We start from the raw sequence: 26,918 nt of genomic DNA on the forward strand, positions 1-26,918 counted from the left end.
CAGATAGCCAAATAGTCAAAAATCCCCAGATTAGTCCTCCAGTCAGATTAGCCCCCCCCCCAAAATTAGGCTAGTCAATTTAAAAATATTTCCACATTTGAATGGCAACCCAGATGGGACTTACAGCCCAATTATAATTTTTCTAAATTTATAATTTTTCATATAATCATAATTTTTCATAAATCCAATTATATATTTTCCCAGGTTAGTTATAGTTATTAATAATTAATTTTTCTACACTACACAATAAATATATTCCACTTAGAGCCTAATGGAAAGAGCCCAGGGTGGGTGTGAGGGGAATGTTTTGTCTGTGTGCTTGGCCATGAATCCTTTGTATTTGTATCATTGTGTAAAGACGTTATTTAACCTTTTCCATGCTTAATGCCATTGTTAGCTTGAATGCTTTCAGGGGTGCTAAAGGAGTTGGTTTTTTCTCTGAAATAAAATATACTTGATAATGGTGGCCAGAGTATTCTTGGGTGGAGACATGCCACTCCCATGCCACTGGGGAGTGGGAAAGTACTTCCCAAATTGTATGTATCCTCTCGTCAGGACAGATGCTTCAGTATCAAGGTCACATTTCCATAGGTAGAGTTATTGTGCATATTCTGCTATTTTCACTCTTCATCACTTCATCTATCTCATCATGCATTGTTCCTATTTGTCATTTCCTATGGAGCAGCCATCATTCATTTCATTCATAGACTACAATTTGTTCAGCCATTACTTTGTTTTTTGTTTTTGTTTTTTTAGTGAGGCAATTGGGGTTAAGTGACTTGCCCAGGGTCACATAGCTAGTAAGTGTTAAGTGTCTGAGGCTGGATTTGAACTCAGGTACTTCTGACTCCAGGGCCGGTGCTCTATCCACTGCACCACCTAGCTGCACCTGTTATTCTTTTTTTAATATTGTTATTCTACTTTTTTGTGAGGCAATGAGGGTTAAGTGACTCGCTCAGGGTCACACAGCTAGTAAGTGTCAAGTGTCTGAGGCCAGATTTGAACTCAGGTCCTCCTGAATCCAGGGCCAGTGCTTTATCCACTGTGCCACCTAGCTGCCCCTGTTATTCTACTTAAAAAAAATCTCATCTCTACTAGTAGTTATTAGGGTGCCTGTTTTCCACAGCCCCACCATCACTGAGGCTTATCATTTCTATCTTTCTTTGTCTTTTCAGTACCTATATAATGAGTTATGGAATTTATTTGGAGTTGATTTCACGACATGGGAGACGCTTACACAGGACTACTCAGCAGGGCGTGCCCTCATCAGAGAAGGTGCTGTGCTCTATGAGCAAAGCAGAACTGAAATAGCTCCAAAGAATTATGATATGCATAAATTTATTGAATCCATCCCCAAATGTTCACATAGACTGATTTTTTATCTTTAAAAAATGTTTCGAGGGCAGCTAGATGGCGCAGTGGTTAAAGCACCGGCCCTGGATTCAGGAGTACCTGGGTTCAAATCCGGCCTCAGACACTTAACACTTACTAGCTAGCTGTGTGACCCTGGGCAGGTCACTTAACCCCCATTGCCTGCAAAAAAAAAATTCCCCAATTACAGGTAAAAATAGTTTTCAACATTCATTTTTTTAAGATTTTGAGTTCCAAATTTTTCTCCCACCCTTCCTTCCCTCTCCACTCATGAAGCCAGCAAGCAATCTGATATAGGTTATACAGTACAATCATGTTAAACATATTTCCACATTAGTTATGTTATGAGAGAAGAAACATAACAAAGGGAAAAAACACAAGAAAGAAGAAACAACAACAATAAAAACCCACACACAACAAAAGTAAAAAAATAGTATGCTTTGATCTGCATTCAGACTCCATACTTCTTTTTCTGGATGTGGGGAGAATTTTCCATCATGAGTCTTTTGGAATTGTCTTGGATCATTGTATTGCTGAGAATAGTCAAGTCATTCACAGTTCTTCATCAAACAATGTGGCTGTCGCTGTGAACAATGTTCTGGTTCTGCTCACTTCACTCAGAATCTGTTCATGTAAGTCTTTCCAGGTTTTTCTGAAATCTGCTTGATCATCATATCTTATAGCACAAGAATATTGCATTACAGGGGCAGCTAGGTGGCGTAGTGGATAAAGCACTGGCCTTGGATTCAGGAGGACCTGAGTTCAAATCCAGCCTCAGACACTTGATACTTAACTAGCTGTGTGACCCTGGGCAAGTCACTTAACCCTCATTGCCCTGAACCCCCCCAAAAAGAATATTCCATTACATTCATATACCAAAACTTGTTCAGCCATTACCCAGTTGATGGGCAACCCTTCAATTTCCAATCCTTTGCCACCACAAAAAGAGGTGCTATAAATATTTTTGTATACGTGGGTCCTTTTCCCTTTTTTATGATCTCTTTGGGATACAAACCTAAAAGTGTTATTTCTGGGTCAAATGGTCCGATCAGTTCACAACTCCACCAACAATGTATTTGTGTTCCAGTTTTCCCACATCTCCATCATTCATCATTTTACTTTTTTTATCATATTAGCCAATCTGATAAGTGTGAGGTGGCACATAGACCATTTATGCCTGACGTATGGTAGAGCATTCCAAGCTCATATTGTTCTGATCATCCACAGTCAGACACACTGTAACTTGACTCGAACATGGCGATGTCACTTTGGTCCTCTTCAGGAACGAAGGACAACAACGAATGGGTTATGGTAGTTTCGGTCTGAAACTCTATTTTAAAACTTTTCAGGCAGTTATTAGTAATTTGCATATTGTCTTTCAAGAACTGCCTATGATCATTTATCTTTTAGGGAATGGATCTTCCTCATAAAGTTGTGTCATCTCTTTATAGAATTCTGATGTCAGATTTTTATAAGGAATGTTTTCTGCAATGATTTTTCCTTATCTATTTCTTTCCTCTTAAAATAAATGTTTATTGAATCAAACTGCATTTTCTTTTGATTCCATATGCTTTTAGCTGTGCCAAAGGTCTTTTTAAAATCATCAAATCCCTCTACTTTGCTCCTCTTGTGTCTTCTATTTGTTGAATACAGATAATAATAATAATCAGAGGGCTGCTGGGTAGTTATCTCTCCTGGGTCGTCTTGCAAAGAATCTTAAATGATTAACTTCTGTGCAGTAGGCAGCTTGTTGGAGGCAAAGAGCTCCAAGTTCATCCATAAAACCTCTGTGGCGGGCTGTGGATCCCTTTGGGAGGATTTCCATGAGTGTGCCCAGGATGGGCTGTGATCTGCAAGGCTGGAGGAAAGAACCACATCACCAAGACCCAATGAGTTACCTCATCCCCCTAACTAGAGAAGACTCCCTTCACAGAATTCATCCACAGAAATGACTCTCAGAGCTGGAAGAAGCAGTGGGGCTGCTAAGAAAAACCATGCAGGACAATTCAGATTGTTGACATCTCAACACAGCTGAGCATGTGGACAGCAATGCTGTGCCTTCCTGCTGTAGTAGGTAGAAAGAAAGGTTAGAGTTAGTCAAGACCTGCTAGCCTAGGTGAGCTAGAGACTGGATCTCAAAGCCCTGGATACCTCTTCTGCTTTGTGCTTCTTCCCTAAGCGTAGGTGACCAAACAATAACCCTGTTTATAATTCCTCCAGGTTTGGAGGAAGCTTCCTGAGCTCTATGTGGGCGGTGATCCTCCTGGATCACCCAGTTCGTGATGAATGACAGTAGGAGAAGCCGACACTTCAGAGAGAATGACAACATGGATAGAAGGAGGAACTCCAAGCTGGGAGTGGCTCATTGGAAGACATGGACCTAGTGGGAGTTTTTTTTTTTAATAATAATAAACATTGTTGTTTAAAGTTTTGAGTTCCAAATTCTATGCCTCTCCCGTCCCTGAGGCAGTAAGCAATCAGATAGAGGTTATCCATGTGCGATTATGAAAACATGACCGCATTAGTAATTTTGTATAAGAAAACTCAACTAAAAGAAAAAAAATGAAAGAAAGTGAAAAATAGCCTGCTTCAGTCTGTATCCAATCAATATCAGTTCTTTCTTTGGAGGTGGATAGGATGTTTCATCATTAGTCCCTTGGGATTATCTTGGATAATTGTATTGTTGAGAATAGTTAAGTCCTTCACAGTTCTTCATCCAACAATATTGCTGTAGCTGTGCACGATGTTCTCCTGGTTCTGCTCACTTCACTCTACATCAGTTCACGTAAGTCTTTCCAGGCCTTTCTGAAATCATCCTGCTTGTCATTTCTTATAGCCCAATAATATTCCATCACCATCGTATGCCACAGCTTGTCTAACCATTCTCCAATTGATGGGCATTCCTTTGATTTCCAATTCTTAGCCACCACAAAAAGAGTTGCTATAAATAGTTTTGAGCAAATAGGTCTTTTTCTGTTTGGGGGATATAAACCCAGCAGTGGTATTGCTGAATCAAAGGGTATGCACAGTTTTATAGCCCTTTGGGTATAGTTCCAAAGTGCTCTCCAGAATGGTTGGATCCACTCACACACAACTCCACCAACAGTGGATTAACATCCCCATTTTCCCACATCTTTGGGAGCTTTTTGGAAGGTGCAGAGTTGAGATGAGTATGGAATGCTGAGTCAGCAATCCAGGGAAATGCTTCAAGGTTGAATACTTTAAGTATCAATCTCCCAAAAGAGTGTCACCATTGTTCTGTTACTGCTGCTTGTTAAGTGATTTGTCTGTTCACCTGCTTGTGTTTTGTCTGAAGGTAACAAATAGCTGTCCTACCATTGATACCTACTGTACATTGAGTACCTTTCTACTCCCTCGAGATGAGTGGGAGATAAGCTTTGAGTGGGTCTCCCCAAGGCTCTCGGTCAGGGCCATAAAGAGTCAGAGACAAGGAGAAAAGGCATCTAGCCCTTGTTCCACTCGAGTCCATTCTCTGCTCCCACTCCACCTGTGCTGAGTCCCCTGGGTCTAGAGCGGAGAAGGGCCCTTAGTAGGAAAGGGGCAGCAGAGGTGTCCCAACCCTCTGGTCCAGCAGCCGTACAATATCACGGGACAGGAATTCTCTAAGCGTGGCTTTAACCATGACTGCGTGCTGGGGTCATTGTCCCTTTGTCGGATTCCCAATTGGAAGTTCCTCTCTCCATCTGCTTGGCCTTTGTTTACTTTCAAGGGAGAAGGAGACACTAGGCAGTGTCTGAGGGTCTGGCTTTGTCCCACGATTGCTCAGCATTTTCAGTCGCTCTCTGGGACAGCTAAGGAAAGCTGCCAGTCACAGCCTGATCCTGATGGGTGGCTGGGCCAGCTGCAAGTCCTGGCATGGGGCCCAGGCAGTCCAGGATTCCTGCAAACAGCTCTGCTTTGGAGGTTCAATGAACCCCGGGCACTATCCTCAGCTATGGTGGGCCTCTTCTGGGGCTCTGGTCTGGAGCAAGGGGAGGGGAGAAGGCAAGAGAGACCAAAAAGCCAACGTAGAAGGCCAACCAAAGTCTTCTTTTGCTACAAACACAGCGTCTCCCCACGGAAAAGGGAAGGGGCATATGGGTTTCCTATCCAGTCTGTTTCATCTCTATCTCCATGTCTTTGTACTGACTGCATTTCTTCCTTACCTCTGTCACCCCAAAACCTGAGATTTCTTCAAGGCTTAGCTCTTAGGTGTCACTTCCTCCATGAAGCCCACCTTGATCTAGCCCCTTGTCACTACTTCTCCTCTGTTACTCTGGGTATCCCTTGTATCCCCCCTTCCACCCCTAGAGATCACCAGTCAGCTCCTTGAGGTCATGGACTCACAGGAACACAAGAAATGTCATTGAATGAGTGGACGAAGGAATGAATGAATGGGTGAATGAGTTAGTGAGCGAGGTCCCTGGCCTCCCTTTATCCTTTCTTGTCCCAAGGCCTGCATCTCCCTGGCAGGCCAGGCTTTCAGGAGAAGATGGAGGTGGCGTGTGTCCGAGTCATCTGTCCCCCCCACCCCATCACCACCACGCAGGGGAGGGTTCTGACTTCCACCAGTCGGTGGAGCGGGACCGTCCCGACCCAGGGTCTCCGCTGTGAGGTGCCAGAGAGGGAGGCAGAGGGATGGGCTCCTGGACTGTGGGCCCTGCTTCGGCCCAGGCCTGGGATCCTGGCTCTGGCGGGGTTCAGGACTGTGGCTTTGTTTCTAGCCCTGACTCTGCCTCCTCCCCTCCCCCCTCTCCAGTGATCCTGAGGCGGAGGCTAGGGAGATGGGGGCAGCCGGGTGGGAGCTGACAGTGCTGGGAAATGTGGCCTGAGACTAAGCCCCTAACCCACGCTCTCCCCTTCAATCCCAGCCCCAGTGATAGTGAGCAACCTCCAGCTGCGGGCGCGCTTGGCTCGGTACTAGCGGCTGAAAGCCGCTCAAACCTATTTCCCAGCGGAGGAGCCTGAGGCACAAAGGGGGCAGCTCCTGGTCCAAGGTCCTACCGCTGGGAAGGGCCCGGGCCTGGGGGCAAAGTCAGATCCGCTCCTGATTCGAGGGCGCTGGCTTCTGCCCCTCGGCTCCTGGGTTTGCTAGCCCTGGATCCCAGGTACCCGCCCAGGTTCGGCACTCTCACCTCCCCGGCCCAGGTGTCCGCCCCAGGGGCGGCGGGGGCGCCGGACCTACCATTGGACGCCGACAGGGTGGGGGCCCGCTTCCCCGGCCCAATCTGGCAGCGGCCCGGCCAGGGTCCAATGGGCGGCAGTCTGCTGGGCTCTGGCCCCGCCCCTCCGCGGCCGGGAGGCTGAGCCAACCGTGCCTAGTCTGGCTGAGTCGGGAGCTGGCGGCTGTGGCCGAGGCGGGAGGAGGAGGAGGAGGAGGAGGAGGAGGAGGAGGAGGAGGAGGAGGAGGAGGAGGAGGAGGAGGAAGGAAGAGAAGGAGGAGGAGGAGGAGGAGGAGGAGAAGGAGGAGGAGGAGGAGGAGGACGGGGAGGAGGAAAGGAGGAGGAGCAGGAGTGGCAGAAGGAGCCTCGGCAGCAGCTCGTAGACGCGGCCCCCCGGCCCGGGATCGAGGCAGAAAGCGAGACAGCCCGGGCCCCCGGCGCACTTCAACTGGGCGCCGCTGCCGGCAGTGCCTGACGCCGGCCCGGCCCGGTGCCCACCTTCCTGTCTGCCCGAGCGGAGGCTACTGCAGAAGCGAGGTAAGCCTGGACAACCCGGCCCAGCCTGGCGGGGCCTGGGGACTGAGCCGAGTCGAGCAGGGCAGAGCCGAGCGCCGGGGTCGGGAGGGGATGCTGACTAGGTCGCCATCCCCATGGCCCCTGGGGCCGTGCCCATGCCCTGGTTGCTCAGGGACATGGTGCTGGCCGCCAGCTCCCGGGAGCCTGGTGGATTATCCGCCTGCGGGGACTAAGACAAGTGGGCAAAGAGAGGTGCCGCCCTCTGAGCTGGGCAGCTGGTCGTCCCTAACGGCCCGCAGGTCTGGTCAGCCTCTTCGCGTGGGAGCTGGGAGCGGGCTGGCGGGAAGGGGGGAGCGCCTGTGCTCTGGAGAGGAGGCCTTTGCTGGAGGGCTCCTGTGTGTCAGCTGGAAAAGGAAGCCGGTGCCGACGCTCCCTCCACCCCACCCCCATGTCCATAGGGGCGGCCCGGAGGTGCCCTCATTGCTTGGGGTGCTCCGGCAGAGCAGGGCACACACCTGTGCAAGTTGTTCCAGAGGTCCTCAGCTCATGTGCGCCAGCAGCCGGGCCCTGGCCCCTCCCCCTCCCCCTTTTTGTTCCTGGGGAGCTGCTCTGTGTCCCGCCCCCTCCCTGGCCCTTCTGTCCGGCTCTGCGGGGGTGGGGTGGGGGCCTGAGAGCCAGCAATCACTCATCCTCTCTCTCTCTCTCTCTCTCTCTCTCTCTCTCTCTCTCTCTCTCTCTCTCTCTCTCTCTCTCTTTCTCTCTCTCTCTCACACACACACATCACACCACACCACACACTCACCCTGCCGCCCCCCCCCCCCCATAAGGGAAAGAGAGCAGGGATCAGTCCCTGCCTGGCCTCTGGCCACTGGCACTGCAGGGTGCAGCCAGGCTGGGCTGGGGGCCTGCTTTGGGTGGCCCCTGGGCTGATCTCTGCCAGCAGCAGCTCCTGTTTCTTACCCACCCACCTAGTGGTAGGCAGCTTCTTGGTTGCCTCTGGCTTTCCCATCCTGAGGGTGTGTAGGTGGGAGCTGGAAAGTCTCAGAGCTGAGAATTGGGGCGTCCTCCCCCTCTCCCTTGGCAGCACCCCCTCCCGTTGGCTGGGGCACCCCGGCCTTGCTGCTGCTGCTGTCCTGAAGGTGCCAGGCCCCACTGGGGGCCTCGGAGCTGGGCAGTTTGCTCCTCCCCACACATGCCCAGTTCCCAGAACTTGGGGCGCTGGCCATGTTAGCGCATTCCCCTGGGCGGCTGAGTAGTTCTGTGCCCGTGGGAGGTCTTTGGCTGCCCAGACAGCTCCTGGGAAGCTCTGCTTCTCATTATCATTGAAGGTAAACGCCCAGCCCGGGATGGGTGGAATATTGTCCCTCCGCCTCTTGGGGTAACCAGTCTCCAAAGGACCTTTGACCTTCTGGCTTCAGAAATGCATGATTTCACCAACTCACTAGCTTTGTGATCCGTCTGCCTCAGTTCCTTCCTCAGTGTGGGTGGCCCCTCCTCCTAGGACCAAGATGGCAGATGGTCTCCAAGTCCTGTCCCAGCTGGAGCTCTCAAATTCTAGGTGGGCACTGCTGGGGAGCTCAGCCTCCTCCAGCTTTTCAGCCAGGTGGTAGCATCAGAGTCGCTCTTCCCTGGCCTGACCTCAGGGGACATCTGCTCTGGGCCCCGGCAGCCGGGACGAGCCACGGGACTTTTCCAAGGTCAAGGAGACGATAGAAAATGACTGATGGTGGAGTGTGATTCTTTGAGTGGGGGCAGCAGACTCACCATCTCCATGGCCTAGCCGCTCTTGTCCTGGCCGAGCCTCACCTCCAAGTCTGTGAAATGAGGCCAATGGTGCCTGCCTTCCTTGCCTGCCTAGGAGTCTGGGGAGAGGAGTGCTCTGCAGACTGTGGCGGGCCCTGGAAGTGGGGGGGGGGTTGTTTGCAGGCAAGGAGATGAGCTCTGCAGAGCCGACAGACAGCAGTGATGGGAGCGGGCTCCTCTATCAACCAGCCCTTGTGCTAAAGTATTACCTCAGAGTCTGCAAACATCCCGGCCGTGAAATCTGTCCTGGGAAGCAGATCGCAGCCCTTCTTGGCCTTTGGAGGTGGGTGGATTCCTGAATTGCTGCCATCCTGGCACGGTACTCAAAGCTAATGAGGTTCTGGTCGTGGCTGGGTCGGCTTGGGGCCACTCCTGGGCCACATCCACACCAGAGAGGCCTTGGAATCGGGCTTCAGTGGCTCTTCAGAGAATCTGAGTCTTCCCTTGGAACGGAGCTTCTTAGTCAGACCCCCTAACCCCGCCCCCCCCCCCCCGGCCTGAGAGGGGCCTACAGGCCGACGGACCGTAGAAGTGTGGGCCTCAGTCAGGACGCCTTCCTGCCTCTGACTGGCTGGCCCTGGGCACATCGCTCAATCCCTCAAAGGCCTTGGCAGCTCGGAGATGAAGATGCTGAGGGTTTAGTGCTCTCCATCGGCAGAGGGACTTCCCATACAAGGAGTCCCCTACACGCATGATCTCATCCACTGCTCCTAGCCAACAAGCCAGCAAAAATCCCAATGGAAGGGATGGGCGGCGGAGGCTTTGGATTCGGCATCTGTGGTCCACAAGCACAGGCCCACCCGGCTCCTGCCCGGGAGGCGGAGGCAGATTCCCTCCCACCCCCTGGCTTGGGCTGTTTTCTTCATGGCCTCCTAGACACCCGCTCCATTTACCTCCCAGCAAATGGAGCGGGTGTCTAACAGATGCATACAGAACGGTTTTATTGCTGAAACAAACAGGGACTGAAGAGTACGGGATGTGAGCTGCATTCAAGATTCACGCAAGGGCCTTCAGCGGCCCTCCTCTGAGACCAAAGCCCCTTTCTGGGGGAGACTGTCCTGGGCCGGGCGAGAGGGGAAGGCTGTGGGGAAGGAGGAGGATGGGGACCCGCTCAGTGGCTCTTTGCCCTCTGGGATGTGGCTTTCAGGGCACTGAGTGACTGAGGTGATTCCCGGGGCTCCCTGGCTAGGCCGGCTCGGGGGTCAGGACTGCAGGTCTGACAGCTGGAAGGCTGCTGGGCTTGGGCCGGGGCTCACCAGTGCCTCCTCCTGTCGTGGCTGGCGAGGGTCAGTAGGTCTCTGATGTGGCGTCATCTCGGATACCCTAGCCAGGCTGCAGGCAGACCTGGCATTGTACCCTCCAGGCCCTTGGCTGAAGCCATTTCGGGGGCCTGGGCTGATCAAAGGAAATCTAGCTGGTCAGTGGGAGAATCCTGGCATCGTACCAGGCTCTGGGGAGGATGGGTATGCCCCCCTTCTCTGTGCCCTGGACAGGGCTGCCTCATCCGAGCCTTTCTGAGGTTTCAGGACCTGGTGTCCTCCGTAGGATGGGGGCGGGGCAGTGAGGACCAGTCTGAAGGTAGCCAGGTCACCTCTTCTTGGTGACCTTTTCCTAGGACCCCACTTATTAGCTCTTCATCTATGGACTATTTGCCAGTGGGAGTGGGGGCAGGGGCAGGGCTTTAAGAGCCCCATTCAGAGATATTTGGCGGGGCAGCTAGGTGGTGCAATGGACAAAGCACCGGCTCTGGATTCAGGAGGACCTGAGTTCAAATCCAGCCTCAGACACTTGACACTAGCTGTGTGACCCTGGGCAAGTCACTTAACCCTCATAGCCCTGCCCCCCCCAAAAAAAAAACCCCAAACCAGAGATATTTGGGGCAGCTAGGTGTCTAATGGGATAGATCACTGGCCCTGGAGTCAGGAAGACCTGAGTTCAAACCCGACCTCAGACATTTGACACTTACTAGTTGTGTGACCCTGGGCAAGTCACTTAACCCAGATGACCTCAAACATCCGGGACCATCTCCAGTCATCCTGATGTATATCTTGCCTTTGGACTCAGGTGGCTCTGGAGGAAAGTGAGGCTGGTGGCTTTGCACAGCCTCCCTCACTTCAATCCAGCTCACTGAGAGTCATGACACTAACCCCAAAGTCACGGCCCTCTTGCAGAATGAAGGACAGACAACAACACAATAAGAGACATCTTCTACGTGCTCTGCCAACAGCTGAAGGTGGCCAGGCCCAGGGTGGGGCTCAAGGGGGGCTGAGGATAAGGCGCCAAGGTTATCTGGGCTCTTGTTCAGCTGGTGGGAGTGAGGCGCGAGGTGGAGGCCGCCCTGCCCTCCAGCTAGGGGAGCAGAGGGGACCCTGCTTTCACGCACCCCTTCTTCTAAAGGTCAGGTCAGGGTAACCTTGCTTTGGACACACTGACCACAAGCTCAGCTGGTATTACTGGGGCTCAATAAGGGATGAAATAGGACATGTAAAGCACAAACACTTGAGTCATACAAAGGACCCTCGGAGCCTTGGCAAAGCCGGAGGGGGCAGGGCCGAGGGTGCCTGGAGCCACTGCCTCTCTGGGCGGACAAGTCAGGGGGAGTTCACTCACCCCCAAGGAGGGAACAGAGGTCACTCAATGAATGTCTCAGCCACACTGAGGGGCAGTGACAGGAAAGGCCCCCTCCTCTATATGGTACCGGAAAGATGACCATTACCTTGCCCTCCCCCATATCCCCTGGTCCGGTGGTCCCATTGTTTCCAGGCATTTGGTGGTGGGCCATGGGCAGCCGCCTGACAACAGAGCTTGGAGGTGCCTTGTGTGAAGGAGGAGGTCCCCAAGCTGGGGCCTGTCCCATGGGCCTCCTGGTGACCAAGGTCAGTGGAAGGAAGTGGTCAAGAGGAAGAGAGAGACGCAGTCAAGGGAAGGACTGTGTGAACCTGAAAACCCTGGAGACAGATCAGCCCTCTCTTCCTCTTCCTCTTCCTCTCCCTCTTCCCCCCCTCCTCCCCCCTCCCCCTCCCTCCCCCTTCCCCCTCCTCCCCCTCCCCCTCTTCCCCCGCCTCCTTGCAAGCTGACCAGTCTCCAAGCATTCAGGCTGTCTCAGAGGAGGCAAGGCTGCCTTGGGAGCTGGGGCTCCTCACTCCTGCCCAGCTGTGCATTGGGCTCCCGTTCACTTGGAATCGCTTCTAACTGAGAGCCTGTGACACTGGGAACAGCCATTGTTGGCCATGCCTGACCCCGTGACTCTCTTTGTTTGAGATGTTAGTGTCTCCCCCCACCCTGTGGGGTCCTCTGCAGAGCCCACTGTGGGATGAAGCTCCATGGGCCTGCAGGGCTGGGGCAGCCTCTCTCTGGGCTCATTCATCATGGACAGGTCCAAAGAAGACTGAAGAATTCCTCAGCCAGGCCAGGGGGCAGCAAGACAGGGTCCTGGGGGAGCTGTCAGCTGTCTCCATGGCCCTGGGCTCTGGACTGATCTGGCACAGCTTGGGGGGGGGTGCTCCAGGCTCCAAAGCTCAGCAAGTCTCCTTTTCTAGGCTGAAGGGCAATCGGCTACCACAGGGAACTTGTTCTACTCGAGGTACCTGCCCAGGGGGAGGGGGCACCTGAGCCCACCTGGCTTGTCTGGCAGGGCTGCTCAGGTCTCTGTCCAGGGCCCCGGGTGCTCAGGTCTCCATGTAGGGGCCCAGGTGTTTAGGTCTCTGTCCAGGAAAAAGTGAATGAAGGGGGCCAACTAGGAGGTGCAGTGGATAAAGGACCGGCCCTGGATTCAGGAGGACCTGAATTCAAATCTAGCCTCAGAAACTTGACACTTACTAGCTCTGTGACCCTGGGCAAGTCACTTAACCCCCACTGCCCTGCAAAAACAAACAAAACCAAACAAAATTTAAAAAAAGTGAATGAAGCAGGAAGGACCCTCAGAGTCCCTCATTTTACATATAGGAAAGGTGAGGCCTAGGGTTAGGTAACTTCCTCGGGCCTGACTGCATCCAGAGCCTTCCCTTGGTCCACGCTGCTTTCTTTGTTTCTTGGTCCTATGGTCCCTGCCTCTTGGGGCAGCCACACTTCCGAAGAGGTCATGGACAGAGGACCCTTGGGGATGGGGGAGGATGCAGGTGGTTTGGGCAGCAGGGCCTGTGTCTCTGAAGTCACACCACCTATGCTGCTGTCCCCAGTTAGTCACAAATGCGTTCTGCCTGTTGACTTCTCACAGAAATAGTATCACCATCAGCTGACACGGCCACCCTCGTTCTCCATAGTTCCTCAGCGATTACAGGGGTCTGGCGGGGCCGGGGAGCAACATCTGGGTCGCCACTGGGCTAAGAGGACGCAGGAGTCAGCTGGGAGCATCCCTCTGTTCTCTGTCCTCGGCCCGGGTCACACCCCGCTCTGCTCAGGGCACTGTGGTCTAAGGAAGACGCTGACAACCAGGTGTCCAGAGAGACAGCCAGGACAGGGCATGGTCTGGACTCCATCTTTTCATATGAGAAACTGTTGAAGGAATTGGAGATGTTTGGCCTGGAGAAGGCATGGCGCGAGGGACCTGAGAGCTGTGTCCTGGTGTGGGAAAGTCTGTCCCGGGGAAAAGGGCAGAGATTTGGGGTTTGGCCCCGGAGGCAGAGCCGGGAGTTACAGGTTGAAGCTACAAAGTGGCAAATTGAGGTTTGGTGTCACAAACACCTTCCAAACAATGAGCCGCATCCCCAGGGGAAGCCCCCCAGGAGCCGGTGGTGGCCCCTCCCAGGAGGTCCGCGCCTGTCAGGTTATTGTAGACACGGGGCCTTGTTCAGACACAAGATGGTCTGGGTCCCCTTTGAGACCCCTTCCCCCTCCCCTCCCCTTTCCTCCCTGCCCCTCTTCCCTCTCCCCTCTCCCCTCTCCTCATCTCAGCCATCTCTGAGTCGGAGTTCTCAGTGGCCAGCTCCTTACATCGGCGCTCCTTGTGTGGAATGTTCTGCTGAATGGTGTGTGTATGTGTGCATGCGCACACACATGCATGCTGGGAGAGCGCAGGGGCATGAGTCTGAATCCACACTAGCCTGGGGCATGGAGGTGTTGATCTGCACTTTGGATCTCTCCTAGGAGTGTCCAGGGCTGATTTTTTAGTAGAGGGACGATAGGGGTGGGGTAGGGACCAAGTCCCAACCCCCCTCTGCATCTCCTTCATAGCCCACCTACCTCCGTCCTTTGCACAGTCTGATCCCTCATAAAAACTGATGGAACTTGAATAGCAGGGCTCAGTGAATACTTGGTCGATGGGTTTGGGGCATGTTTTTAAAGACCAAGTGAAGAGGAGAGGCAGAGAGGACCTAGGACTGCCTCGTGCCATCCCCTGTGGGTGATGAGTGGCCGCACTGCAGTTTGGGACAGGCTGAGTGGGGAATGAGTTGGAGGGCAGCTCCCTGGGGAGCGCTTTCTTACTGTTCGTCCTGGCTCCTTCCTGCCATCCCTCCCTGCCGGGTCACCCGGCCAGTGAACTCCCCGGGGGCCCAGGTGTTAGAGCTTCAGCCTCCCCGAGCATGGCATCTGCCGTGAGCCTGCGCCACCTCTGCTGCCCCTGCAGCTTGTCTGTGAGCATGACTCGGCAGCAGCCCGGCACCACCACTGAAGAGGCTGGATGCTTCCCAGTTCTGCCAGCCTCTGACTCATCTATGCAGGTTGGCTGCCGGCCGGCAGGGTGGGCGGGTGACTCACTTAACCTGGACAGGATTCGCTTGCTGGCAACAGCTACCGGCATCACTCAGCACCGGGCAGGGGCTTCTCTGATCCTGAGCAGGAGCAGAAGCTGGCTCCCCGGGGCCTCTGCCTGACTTCCCAATCAGCTTTGCTCCCTGCTGTGTCACCCAATTTCTGCACCAAGGTGGACCTCCTCTCTGTTCTAGGAAGGGCAGTGCAGGACAGTAGCATAGGAGCTTGCAGGCTTGGGCCCGAGGGTTGGGGCTGACCCTGCTGCTACCCCTGCCCAGGCTCACAGATGGAAGGGGCTCAGAGGCCTTCTGCCCACATCCGCTAGTTTTACAGAGGAAGAAACTGAGGACCAGAGACTAAAAGGACTTATGCAGGGTCTTCCCCCTGCATAAGAATGAGGAGTCGGGCTGGGATCCGAACCCAGGGGCTCTGACTCAAATGCTGAGTTCTTTCTAGCAGCTTGTGCTGCCTTCAAGGGGCCCTCACGTTTATCATTCTGTGGCTTTCCCCTCCCCTCCCCTTCCTGTCCTCACTCCTCCTCCCCCACCTTCATCCTGCCCCTGTGCACCAGGGAGCCTGATCTGTCACTAGCCTTGGTCTGTCACAGCCATTCCCACCTCCATGCCCATTCCTGCTCTTCCCCCAGACCTCCTCTGGCCCCCCCTCCTCTGGGGAGGCCTCCTTGTCTGCCCCCTCTCTCCCCTCCAACTCGGCCATCTGTTGTCTTCCCAAGCTGGGTGGGCCCAGAAGCCCCCCATCCTCTTGGCTCATCTCCCCAGTCTTGACACCAGCAGACACTTTGGAGCGCCCTGTTTTTTCTCTCCTCTGGGCTGGGTGGGGGATGAGGACGGTACTCTCTGCCAGGAGCCTGTAGGCCAGTTGGGGCTAAGCCAGGAGAGATCCCTTGGGGGACTCCTAGGGAGCTTCAGGGATAAGAGCAGGGCAGAGGGGCAGGAGCCCTGGACAGCTTCTGAGAGCACTCTTGACTGGCCCCACGCCCACGGGCCAGATGTTGAGCCACGGTGTCATAGATTCAGTTGACAGAAGGTTCTCATCCCCATCCCTGGCACTGAAAGATGAGAAAGGGCCGGAGAAGGGCAGGGTCTTGTGAGCTCGAGCCCCAGCATTTGAGCCCGGTTTCTGACTTCAAATCCAGAGTCCTTCCCACAGCTTCCCCAGTGCCGGACTCAGCAGCTGACCCACCAAGGGGAGGCTACAAGGCAAAGTAAGCTGCCGATGTCAGTGTGCAGCCTGAGGGACCCCAGCAGACTGGGCCAATGGGCTGAATCTGAGAAGAGGAAGCACAGTAGGAATGAATGTGGTCCCCCCTGGAGGTGAAATGCACCCTGTTCATGAATCCAGCGGGGCAGGGCTCATCCACCAGTCTCCCTGTGAGCCAGCAGCACGTGGGCTAGGGCAGTCTAGCCCCACCGGAGGGACAGAGCCCGCCTGACCTCTTCTGGAGCTTGGGGCTTGGTTCCGATGACCCACAGTTTTAAGAACACTCTAAGAAGCCTGAGAGGGCATAGCGAGGGGAAGAAACTGGGGTGGTCAAAGGGACAGACGATGTTTAGCCTGGAGAAAAGAAGACTGGGGGAGTGGTGGAGATGCTATGTCAGCTAGCTGTTTTCAAGTATCTGAGCAGCCAGCACATGGAAGAAGGTTCAGCCTTGTCCTGCTGCTCTGCATCAAGGGGCAAATTAGAAATGATTCATGGGGTGGACTTGGGGGGCAGCCTGCTGTGAGGAGGAGGGGGAGGTGCCAAGAGGCAAAGTTGCCTGGATGTAAGAAGAAAGTCAACAAATTCTCTCTGAGTGGCCTGGGGAGGCTGCCTGGGGAAGCAGGGGATTCCCCCTCACTGGGGGTGGGGCAAGCCAACTGCCCCCCCCATTGGGAATGTTAATGAGGAATTCTTCCTGAGGCATGGCTGAGCTAGGTGAGGCCAAGCTCCTTCCCAGCTTTGAGACTCGGAGGCCAAGGTTTAAGTCAACCCCTTCTCTGTCTCCATTAATCCCCAAGCCTCCCTTGAAGCCAGAGCTTCCAGCTCTGCCCCCCAACCACAGCTTTCTCCAGGTTGGCTCTGAGGAAGGTCAAGTGTAGCTTCTCTGGTCAAAGCCGGGAATTGTGGGGGGGGGCTACTTGTGAGTAGTGGCAAGGCAGAGGGGCATTAGGGCCCCAATGCCATCCTAGTCTTCTCCCCTTCCACTGGCTAATGGAGAGACAGTTATACAGAATGAGGAGCTTGGGTAAAGGTAGAGGAGGCAATGCCTGGGTCTGACACAAAACTGGGAAATGAAACCAATTATCTAGCAGGTATCAGAATCAAAAGTCAAACTGAGTCAGATGGGCTGGCAGAAGGAGCCCAAACTACTCACAGGAAAATGCAGAAGTGGGGGGGGGGCTCTGCCAAAACTCAAAGGAGGAAACAAGGAATGGAAAGGGCTGATTTCACAGCAGTTTTTAATAAGGAGACGGGGTCTAATTAACCATAAACTCAACATGAAAGTCATTTGAGAAGTTTGGTGCATTGGAATCCAAGAGGGTCTGGCAAGCGGGGAGAGAAAAGGTGGCATTGCTCAGACCTCTGAAGAGGGCCAGGCATCGAGGAGCCAGGGGTCTGGGACCCAGGGGTGCCTGCCCTTCCTCTGGGCTCTGTGAGTGGGGAGGGGAGCATCCTCAAGGGAGAACCGGCTTACAGTGAAAGAGGAAGTGGGAGGACGCTGGTTGAAGAGCGGGTGTATGGAGGGAAGTTCTTGGCAGCAGAGGCCAGCGCGAAGCCCCATGTGTGGGGAGTGGACCCGGGGGTTGCTCTGGTGGCTCTGAGCACTGGCCCAGCTCAGCAGGAGAACTCTGAGGACCTGCATCGATGTAGGGGTCTTCCACACTGTGGCCATCGGGGAACGTCCAAGACTGGGTGTTATAGAATCAGCGCTTGGGGGGCAGGGCAGGGACATCGGGATGGGCTGTGAAGGGGTCTGGGAGGATGAGAGTGTCCTAAAGTCACACGACTTGTGCCTGAGGTGGGGAGCCTGGACTCCTCTCAGGAAGTAGGGGGAGGAGGTGCCCGAGGGCCGGGCTCTGGGGCCCCACAATGACAAGTCCTCTGGGGGTGGATTCCCCCAGGCTCCTTGAGTGAATGTCAGCTTCTTATGGGTAGGGATCTCTCATTCTGCATGTGCGTCCTGGTGCCTGGAACATGAGGTGATTAACAAATCCTTGTGCATCCCTTGAGAGAACTGGCCTTGGGGTTCTAGGTTCTAGACCCTGGTGCTTCAGGGGCAGAGGAGCCCAAGGCTGTCCTCATCGGGATTCCTCTCTCCAGAATGCCATCTGGGACGCTGGCTGTTGTCATTCCCCTTCCTAGGCTGTGAGTCCCCCAGAGCCCGAGGTCACCAGTCCACTCAGCACACAATAAGCACTTCGTGACCACTGAATTGAATATGGGATGGTTCCTCTGGCTTCCGCCTTCAAACCACAGTTGTCATCTGCCCTCTGTGGTCCGGTGAACCTTGGCCCAGGGTGTCATCCCTCCATGCCCTCCTTCCTCGTCTGTCCCCTTTCTGGGCGCCTGCCCCTGCCCTTGTCATCGGGCCTGCCAGGAGGATCCTCCTCTCACTTGTGACTTCCCAAAAGCCTTCCCTTCCTTCAGGGTCTAACTCCAAGGTCCCATCCTTCAAGAAACCTGCCTGCCTGCCTCCCCCTAACAGGAACTGATCTCTCCTCCCTCCTCTTCGAATCTCCCAGGCCTGTGCTCAGAACTTGTTGAATCCTAACGTGTATTAGGTGTGTGTGTATGCATGTGAGTATGTGAGTGTGTGTGTGTGCATGTGCATGTGTGTATGTGTGTGTGTGTTCCTTTTACCCAGCCCTGCCCTAGCGGAAGGAAGCCCCCACCCCCCCCAGGCAAGCACTGGCATTTTCCTCTCTGAGTCCATGGAACTGGGCTTGGCCCTTAATATTTGCTGACATGAAATGAACAGTGTTTTTAACTGGTCTCAGCTCTGCCCCACTTAAAGCCAATTCCTGTGCAAGTCGAGACATCACCCACATGAGGTCATTGGTCCTCTTGCCAGAAATGAGGACCAACAATGACAACAGCAACAGCACCCATTGCTCAGGCCATGGGGCCTGGCCACTGACGAAGCAGGCAAGAATCTTGGCCAAGCCCAGGGCCCCGAGCTGGGCAACTGTTGGCAGGAACTTTACCATCCCCAGGTCCTTCGGTTCCCCTCCGCTAGGGTGGCTTTTTCCCCAGGACCGCCTGGGGCTGCTTTCCCTCCAATTTAAGCCCTTTGGGTGTAGCCTCAAAGTCGGGCCTTCTCTCTGAGCTTGTGTTGGAGAGCGCCCTTTCCCACGGGCTGAGGAAAGAAGAAGGGGTATGTTTTGGGGGGATGGGCCAGGGTGAAGGAACCTCTTTTTTTCCTGTCTTATCACTCTCAGCTCCAACCCCGAGAGAAGGGCTGCATTTGCAAGGGTCTGGGGTCCTTTCATCAGGGAAGGAGGAGAAAGAAGACTAGCAATGGGGAAAGCAGGGTGAGGGGAGCAGAGAAGGGCCCCAAGTGGAGCCCGTGTGCCTCGTGGGCTGACGCACCAGCCCTGCCCCGCTCTGAGGAGCGGCCGCCCAGCTCAGGCCTCAATGCACGGCTATGAACTAAGCAAGAAGCATTTATTAAACACCTCGCATGCGCCAGTCCCTGCCCCTTAGGAGCTCCTCGTCTGACGGGGGAGGCCCATTAGCATTCTTAGTTAGGGGCCGACCAGATACCAGAGGAGATCAAGGAGCTGCTACTACTAACACACCCGTCTGAACAAGAGGATTCCATAAGTTACGGATGTGAACGCTGCAAAGAAATAGGTCTATGTGACAGTTTTCTCGTTCTAGATTTTCCTGGTGTACAATAAGGTCTTCATTTTATTTGAATAAAACATAAGCTAAGAAAACTTGAAAATGAAGACACCTGTTTTTGTAAAAAGGAGGAGGAGAGGGAAGGGAAGGGGCAGGGGAGGAGAGGGGAGGGGAAGGAGAAGTGGAGTGTTGCACACAGAGTTTGAACGCCCTTGAAGGGGGAGGAGATGAGACCCTCACACAGAAAGGGGTGTCAGCAGGCAGGAGTGTGGGGAAATCCCAGGGGGTGTGTTCCTTCCCCTCAAACAGATCACAGCCAATGGTGCTAGGAGCCAGCGAGGCTCATTGACTTCCTAGAGTCACACAGCCTGCAAGTGTCAGACAAAAATCTAGACTCGAACCCAGGCCACTCAAGTTCTAAAAGCACGCTTTTGGAGTTAAGCCGAGTGGTCCAGCTCAAAGCTGAGGCAGGAAAGCTGAGGCTGGGCAGCTGAGGGCCGTTTCTCCAGAGGGGACAGTCGAGGCTGTGGGGCCCAGGTGAGGAGGTGACAACAGGCTCCTTCCCAGGGAAACGCTGCTGCTACATAGGAAGGAACCTCGTAGGGAGGTTGTGGAGACCTTGGCTCTCGGGGGCAAGCCCGTGTGCCACATTGTATTGATGGAAAGCTTTCTGATAGCCAAGCCCCTCATTTTATAGAGGAGGAAACTGAGGGCCAGAGAGGGGAGTTATGGATTTGCAGTCACATTGAGTAATTGACAGAGTTGGGGAGGGATAAACATTTATAGAGCACCTACTGTTTGCCAGACGCTGTGCTAAGGGCTTCACAAAAAACTCTAATTTGATCCCCACAACAACCCTGTAAAATCAGGGCTATTATCCCCATTTTTACACTTGAGAAAACTGAGGCAAACAGGTTAAATGGCTTGCCTGGGGTCATGTAGTTGGTAAGTATCTGAAGAAGGATTCGAACTCAGGTCTTTGGGATTTTAAGCCCACTGCTTTACCCACCAAGCCACCAGCTACCTGTAATCTATCAGATGGGATTGGAACCCAGGTGATCTGAGACTCCCATTCAGAGAGAATTCTGAAAGAATGGGCAGCGTTGGGTTAGTGTGAGGTCACAGTTCACAGTTGAAAGGTCAGTAAGGAAGGCATCCTGCATTTTGGGGGAACTGTAGGGTGGACTTCAATCCAGAAAAGCTCAGTATGTCTCTCCAGGAGGGGGCCCAGCCTACTTCAGCCTGCCTTTACCTCCTCAAAGATCCAGTGACATCTCAGCAAGTGTTTTCATAGTACCTCAGCTGCTTGTAGGATGGAGTGCGTGTACCTTAGTGTCAGGCTAAAAGCAGGTTCAGAGGCAGTCGGGTGGCTCAGTGGATAGAGTGCTGGGCCTGGAATCACAAAGCCCTGAGTTCAGATCTGGCCTCAGATGCTTCCCAGCTATGTGACCCTGGGCAAGTCACTTCACTCTGACTCAGTTTCTTCAAATGAGTTGGAGAAGGAAATAGCAAAGCGCTCCAGCATCTTTGCAAAAAGAGCCCCTGGACAGCATTAGTGTGCTGGGGTCACGGAGAGCTGGTCATGCCTGAACAAAGGCATATTCAATCCCCAGCCCCTCAGCCCAAAGAAGAGCTTGGACAGGCCCTTGTGGGGTGGAGCAGAGTTAGCCTGTCTGCTGGATGGGGGTCTGGACTCTCACGGGGCGCATGTGTACACCAAGCCCTCCCTGAGGCCCCATTTGGCTGGTGGCCATTGGTGACCCAGGCATCAGTTGGTGTTGGCCTTACCTCGGCTAACCTCCAACTGGCTCTTGCTCCCACCCAGAGAGTTTGCCTGTGCTGTGCATCCCCACCTGTCTGTCTGTCTGTGTGTGTCTGTGTCTGTATTTGTCTGTCTGTGTGTGTCTGTGTGTCTGTGTCTGTGTCTGTATTTGTGTGTGTCTGTGTGTGTCTATGTGTGTCTGTATTTGTCTGTGTGTATCTGTGTCTGTGTGTGTCTGTGTCTGTATCTGTGTGTGTCTGTGTGTGTCTGTGTCTGTATTTGTCTGTCTGTGTGTGTCTGTGTCTGTGTCTGTCTGTGTGTGTCTGTGTGTGTCTGTATCTGTGTGTGTCTGTGTCTGTCTGTATCTGTCTGTCTGTCTGTGTCTGTCTGTGTCTGTGTCTGTGTCTGTGTCTGTCTATGTCTGTGTGTGTCTGTGTGTGTCTGTCTATGTCTGTGTGTGTCTGTATCTGTCTGTCTGTGTGTGTGTGTGTCTGTGTGTGTGTCTGTGTGTGTCTGTGTGTGTCTGTCTGTGTCTGTGTCTGTCTGTGTCTGTCTGTGTCTGTATCTGTGTGTCTGTGTCTGTCCCGCTCTCCTTCCCTCCCCCCTTCCCTCTTTCTCCCCCCTTTTCTCTCCCTCCTTCCATCTTGCTCTCTCCATCCCCTTCCCCTCTCTGTCTCTTCCTCTGCCACCTCTTCCCTTTTCTCTAAATTACCTTGTGTCTGTACTTTTCCTTTGCTAACTATGTACATAGTGTTTTCTCTCCAGTACACAGGAAGCTCCTTGGGGGGCAGGATCTAGTTTTTCTTTTGGGCCCACCCCCAATGCCGTGCCCAGTAGAGGCACTTAATGTCACAGATGGGGAAACTGAGGCCCAGAGAAGGGAAGGGACGTGGGTCAGGATTTGAACCTAGGTTCTTTGACTCCCAACCAGGGCATTTTCTACCTCATTTTGAGGATATGGGGGTGGGGGCAGCGGTACCTCCTACTAAAACAGAATAGGATATCTGTGTGTGTGTCTGTGTGTGTGTCTGTGTGAGTGTGTGTGTGTGTGTGACAAAAAGAGAGGATGTGACTGGCACGGGAGCCCCCACCCACACATTGGGATGCTGTTTCTGGCCCAATTTCTCCGGGATTTTCTCCTTCAAAGCCAGTCCTCTCCCCCGTCTGGAGCCAGCCTCGCTTTGGTTCCCCCCGTCCCTGCCCTGTTCTCTTCCCCATGTGGGCCCTGGGAGCTACCTCCATTGATGCCTGACCCATGTCCACTTTCTGTGGGGACCTCATAGAGCAAAGGACTTGGTGTTTTGTCCCTCCAAATAGGCAGCCCCACATTGAGTGGCTTCCGGGCTGGATGTGGGGAAGGGTGAGTCCGGGGGAGGCTGGGCTGGGCACTAGGCAGGACGGCCTGAGAAACAGCCCCCCCCCCCGGCCCTGCCTTCCTCCTCACTGCCACCCTTCCCTCCAGCTGTCCTGGCTGTGGAATTCCTGCTGGCCCCTTGGCCACACACCATCAGCAATCCTTCATCTCAGGTGAAGGCCTGTATTCCTCACAGGCCACGTCTGGGAACTTTTCTTCACCCATCCTTGCATGTGAGCCCATCGGCAGACAGCCCGGGCCACACTGGACAAATGGGCATCAGAAGCTGGAGCTCTGACATGAACCTGTCCACCTGGAGACTGAGGCACAGAATTAGAAAGGGGGGGAGGGAGGGAGAGAGGGAGGCCCCAGCCAGCCCTGCCTGGGGCTGAGCCACCTGCAGCTAGCTTTAACTGCCAGTCCACTGCTTGCCCACAGTTCTCCCTGAAATCCTCAGCTTCATTTCTGCATTGGCAGAATCTTCCTCCCCACCCCCTTGGGGTTCAGCTTCCCACCCCAACTTTGGCCACCGCTACTGCCCTTGACCGTGCCCTGGGTCCACATGCAGGACCCAGGGAGGCAGGAATGCCGGGCATCTGGCTCCTGCACTTGGCCCAAGCCTGGGGTTCTACATCTCCTAGCCCCAGCTCAGGATGCTCTGCCCTGGATCGGGCCTGAAAGAACCTGCCATTCCTCAGGGCCAGGGCCCTGCCCTTTAGAATCTCTCTGAGCCCCTGTGGGCAGAGGTGCTGGAAGCAATGGAGAGTGACCCTCCCACCATCGGGCAGCTGCCTGCCTGCTGCACCCGGGCTTTTCCAGCTGGGGCCTGGTGGGGAGGCGGAGATCCTGCCACTCCAGAGGGGCCTTAGAAACAACGGCATTAATGAATCAGAGCAGAAGTGTCTGGAATGCATTCTGGGCTGCGGAGCGTTCGCAGCCCATGGTCTCACTGCAGCTTCCCAGCGCCGGGAGGTGCTGTCCTGCCTGCATGACAGTCACAGAGCTGGTGTGTGATGCCCAGGCAGATCTTGAACCCGGGGCATTCTGACCCCAGCCCGCTTTCTCCCCTGGATGCCAAGCTCGTGTTCTTCCCAGCTCCCCAAGCTCCAGCCCCTTCTGTAGGAGGGGAGGCTGGAAATCTCATCACATGGCACTGAATGCCTCTGAAAGGGGCTTCCGGGCTCCCAGAGCCCTTCTTTCCTCTGCCTGGGGGCTAAATCAGGAGCGGGGACCACCAAGTGCAGGCTGCTGGGGTTGGGCAGGGCAGCTTTCTTGGCATAGTAAATTAGCCTTCTGAACCCTAGACAGGGCCCTAGCTCCTTGGTAGTGGGCAGGTGGCCAGTACCTGAGCAGCAGGAGGGCTTTGGGGTTTGCTGGGTTCTCTGTCCAGGGTAATCTCCATTAGATCAAACCACTGGTCAATAAGCCCATGGGAGTACCCCCCATTATATCCAGGACCTAAGCTCAACCAATACTTTGTTATGTTGACAAGCGTAACCAAAGAACAGGGCATTGAGCATCTACAGGGTGCAGACCGGAGCAGCTGTTGTCTAACTGGGGTGGTGCTTTGGCTGTGTGTATTGTCTGGCAGAGCACTGCTTGTGTGTGTGGGGGTGGGGTGGGGTGGGTGGGTGTGGGTGTGTGTGGGTGTGTGTGGGTGTGTGTGTGTGGGTGGTGAGGAGCATGGGAACGTTGGTCTCTGGTCTGGTCCAGGGCCTTCTTCGGCCAACTAACATCTGAACCCAGTTTGTATCTACGGCAGTGTTGGGTTTTCCTCAGTTTCCTCAAGACCAAGGCAGGGCAGTGGGGGTGCTGTGTGATCTTCTCCGTTCTTGGCACTAGCTGGAAGCTCCCAGAAGCAGCTGGGCTTGCTTTTGCATAGGAATGAAGACAACGTGTAAATAACCACGTGAGCAGTTTCTTAGGAGGGGCTCAGCCCAGTAGGCCGCTCACCTGGGAGGGCTTCTTTAATCCATTGTCATTAGCCCAGGAGATCATTGTTCCTTTCAGCTCTTAGTGACCCAAAGCTTATAGCCCAACAAGAGGCCTGGGGACCAGACAAATCGAATGGCTGCTCCGAGGCAAAGAAAGAGCCCAGGATGATGGGTGCAGAGACAGGGCCCCGAGATCCACTCACCAATAACACTTCAAGTCCAGCCACGGCTGACACCACCTCCACTGCCCTTAGAGCACTCCCAGGTGGGGTTCTCTCAGGGAAGCTGTGGCCACCCCCGTGACAAACACACGCATGCCCCAGGTCACCTTTTGGATCAGCTCTTCTGGGATGGGCAGAAGGCTTCAAGGAGGGGACGAGGAAGGTATCCCAAGTGTGGGGGACATTCTGTGCAGACACAGAGATGGGAGGGCATGAGCTGTGGTCGGGGCTGTGCTGGGGCCAGCCCATAGGCAGTCAATGATTAAATATTCAGTGTGAGCATTTACATCTTAGAAGCTGGCAAATACTACAAATCAGAGCTTGATTTATTATTTTATTGTACTCTAGGCTTAAGAAAGTGATGGAGAAAATGGTGACAATGCAGATCAAATTTTAAAATGATACATGTATTTTCAGAGTCAGTTGTTAAACATCTCCCAGCATCTTGACAAAGTCCATGCTGGTGATAAGCCTTGTCTGGCAAGATTACAGAACAATGTGAGAGAAGGTTACAAAGGCGGAGTGGGCTTTGGATGTCAGACCAAGGAGGTGGCACTTGCTGGGTCTTAGTGCTCACCAAGACCTGTAAGAAGGTGGGTGGGTGTGGGAAACAAGGACAAGGGTGAGGGCAGCAAGCAGAGAGACATGGGTAAAGTCAGGATGGCCTTGCAGCCTTGAGGGGGCTGGCAGAGGCTAAGCTCTGTGATCATCTAGGTCTTGATTTTCTCCTCGCATGGCTGCTCATCTGTGCTCAGCAGCCCTGGAATGAATGCCTGCTTCTTCCCTGAGATTGAAGTCTTATGATATATTTTAGAACAACCTCAATGTTAGGCCATCAGTATCTTTTACCTTTTTTTAGTATCTTTTACTTTTAAGGATAGTTTCTGTTGATGGGTTTTGTTGGACATTTTTATGTGTACTTTTTTTCTTTTTTATTATTTTTGTCCATAAAAGTATTTTATTACTTTCCAGTTACATATAGAGATAGTCTACAACATTTGTTTTTATAGGATTTCTAGTTTCAATTTTTTCTCCCTCCCCCCCCAAGACAGCTAGCAATCTGATATAGGTTATATATGTACAATCACATTAAACATATTTCTGCATTAGCCATGTTATAAGAGAAGAATCAGAGCAAAAAGGAAAAACCTTAAAAAAGAAAAACAAAAAAAAATAGAAATAGTATGGTTCAATCTGTATCTAGATTCCATAGTTCTTTTTTTTCTGGATGTGGAGAGCATTTTCCATCATGAGTCCTTTGGAAATATCTTGGACCATTGTATTGCTGAGAAGAGTCAAATCCATCACAGTTGATCAACACACAATGTTGTTGATACCGTGTACAATGTTCTCCTGGTTCTGCTCATCTCATGCAATTCCTTCCAGGTTTCTCTGAAATCCGCCTGGTCATTGTTTCTTACAGCACAATAGATGGCCAACCCCTCAATTTCCAATTCCTTGCCACCACAAAAAGAGCAGCTATAAATATTTTTGTACATGTGGGTTCTTTTCCTTTTTAAAGACCCTTTCTTTACATTCTTTTGTTTTGTTTTGTAGGGGCCAAATTTAATATGGGGAGAGTTAATTGGGTGGCTCGCCATAATATTGAGGGACTTCTAGGTCCAAAGTTTCCTCCCTTCTGAACTGCCTTTTTAGTTATTTCTCCCAGGCCAATAAGAAAGGAGATTAACAGCCTCTTTTCCACAAACAAATCAGGTTTTATTAATGGGAACAAAATACACAGTAAAGGTGAAATTAATTAAGTCAATGACAAGGAAATAGGGAAAGAGAAAAATGGATAAGTTCCCTGGCTCTAGCAAAGACTGACACAATCCCCAAACTTGCTTCTGGCTTAGCTAATTCAAAGATCCTGGACTGGTTTTTAATTAACCCACCACCTCCCCTCCCCCCCCCCCCAGTTTCAGTAGGAAACAGCTGTGCAGCCTCTCAGCAGTCTCCTCCTGGAAGCTCACTGACAGAAAAGATGAGCTCCCCTCAGCGAGTGTTCCCTTTTCCACTTTTACTCTCCCTCCCCCAAAAGGGAGGTCCTTCAAGCTGGATGTCAGAGAGTGGTTCCCCTGCTGACACTAGCAGATATGGCACTCAGGGCAGGCCAGGTGTGGCCCATATTCAATCATCCCTAACCGGTTTCCCAAACAGTACCAGTTCATTCAGGTGGGACCCCTGCCAAATTCCATTATTTTATCACAGTTTTGTTTTGTTTTTGCAAGGCAATGAGGGTTAAGTGACTTACCCAA

The 26,918-nt window shown here is 53.2% G+C and overlaps 1 protein-coding gene across 1 annotated transcript in view; it reads left to right on the plus strand.

Moving 5' to 3' along the window:
• The first annotated feature begins 6,925 nt into the window (after positions 1 to 6,925).
• CAMKK1 (calcium/calmodulin dependent protein kinase kinase 1) overlaps positions 6,926 to 26,918 on the plus strand; it is a 77,816-nt gene continuing 57,823 nt past the window's right edge. The window contains exon 1 of the mRNA XM_043994395.1: positions 6,926 to 7,070. The gene's annotated coding sequence lies outside the window, so the exon portion shown is untranslated. The remainder of the gene's footprint in view (positions 7,071 to 26,918) is intronic.

Source organism: Dromiciops gliroides, chromosome 3, assembly GCF_019393635.1.
Source record: "Dromiciops gliroides isolate mDroGli1 chromosome 3, mDroGli1.pri, whole genome shotgun sequence".
NCBI lineage: Eukaryota > Metazoa > Chordata > Mammalia > Microbiotheria > Microbiotheriidae > Dromiciops > Dromiciops gliroides.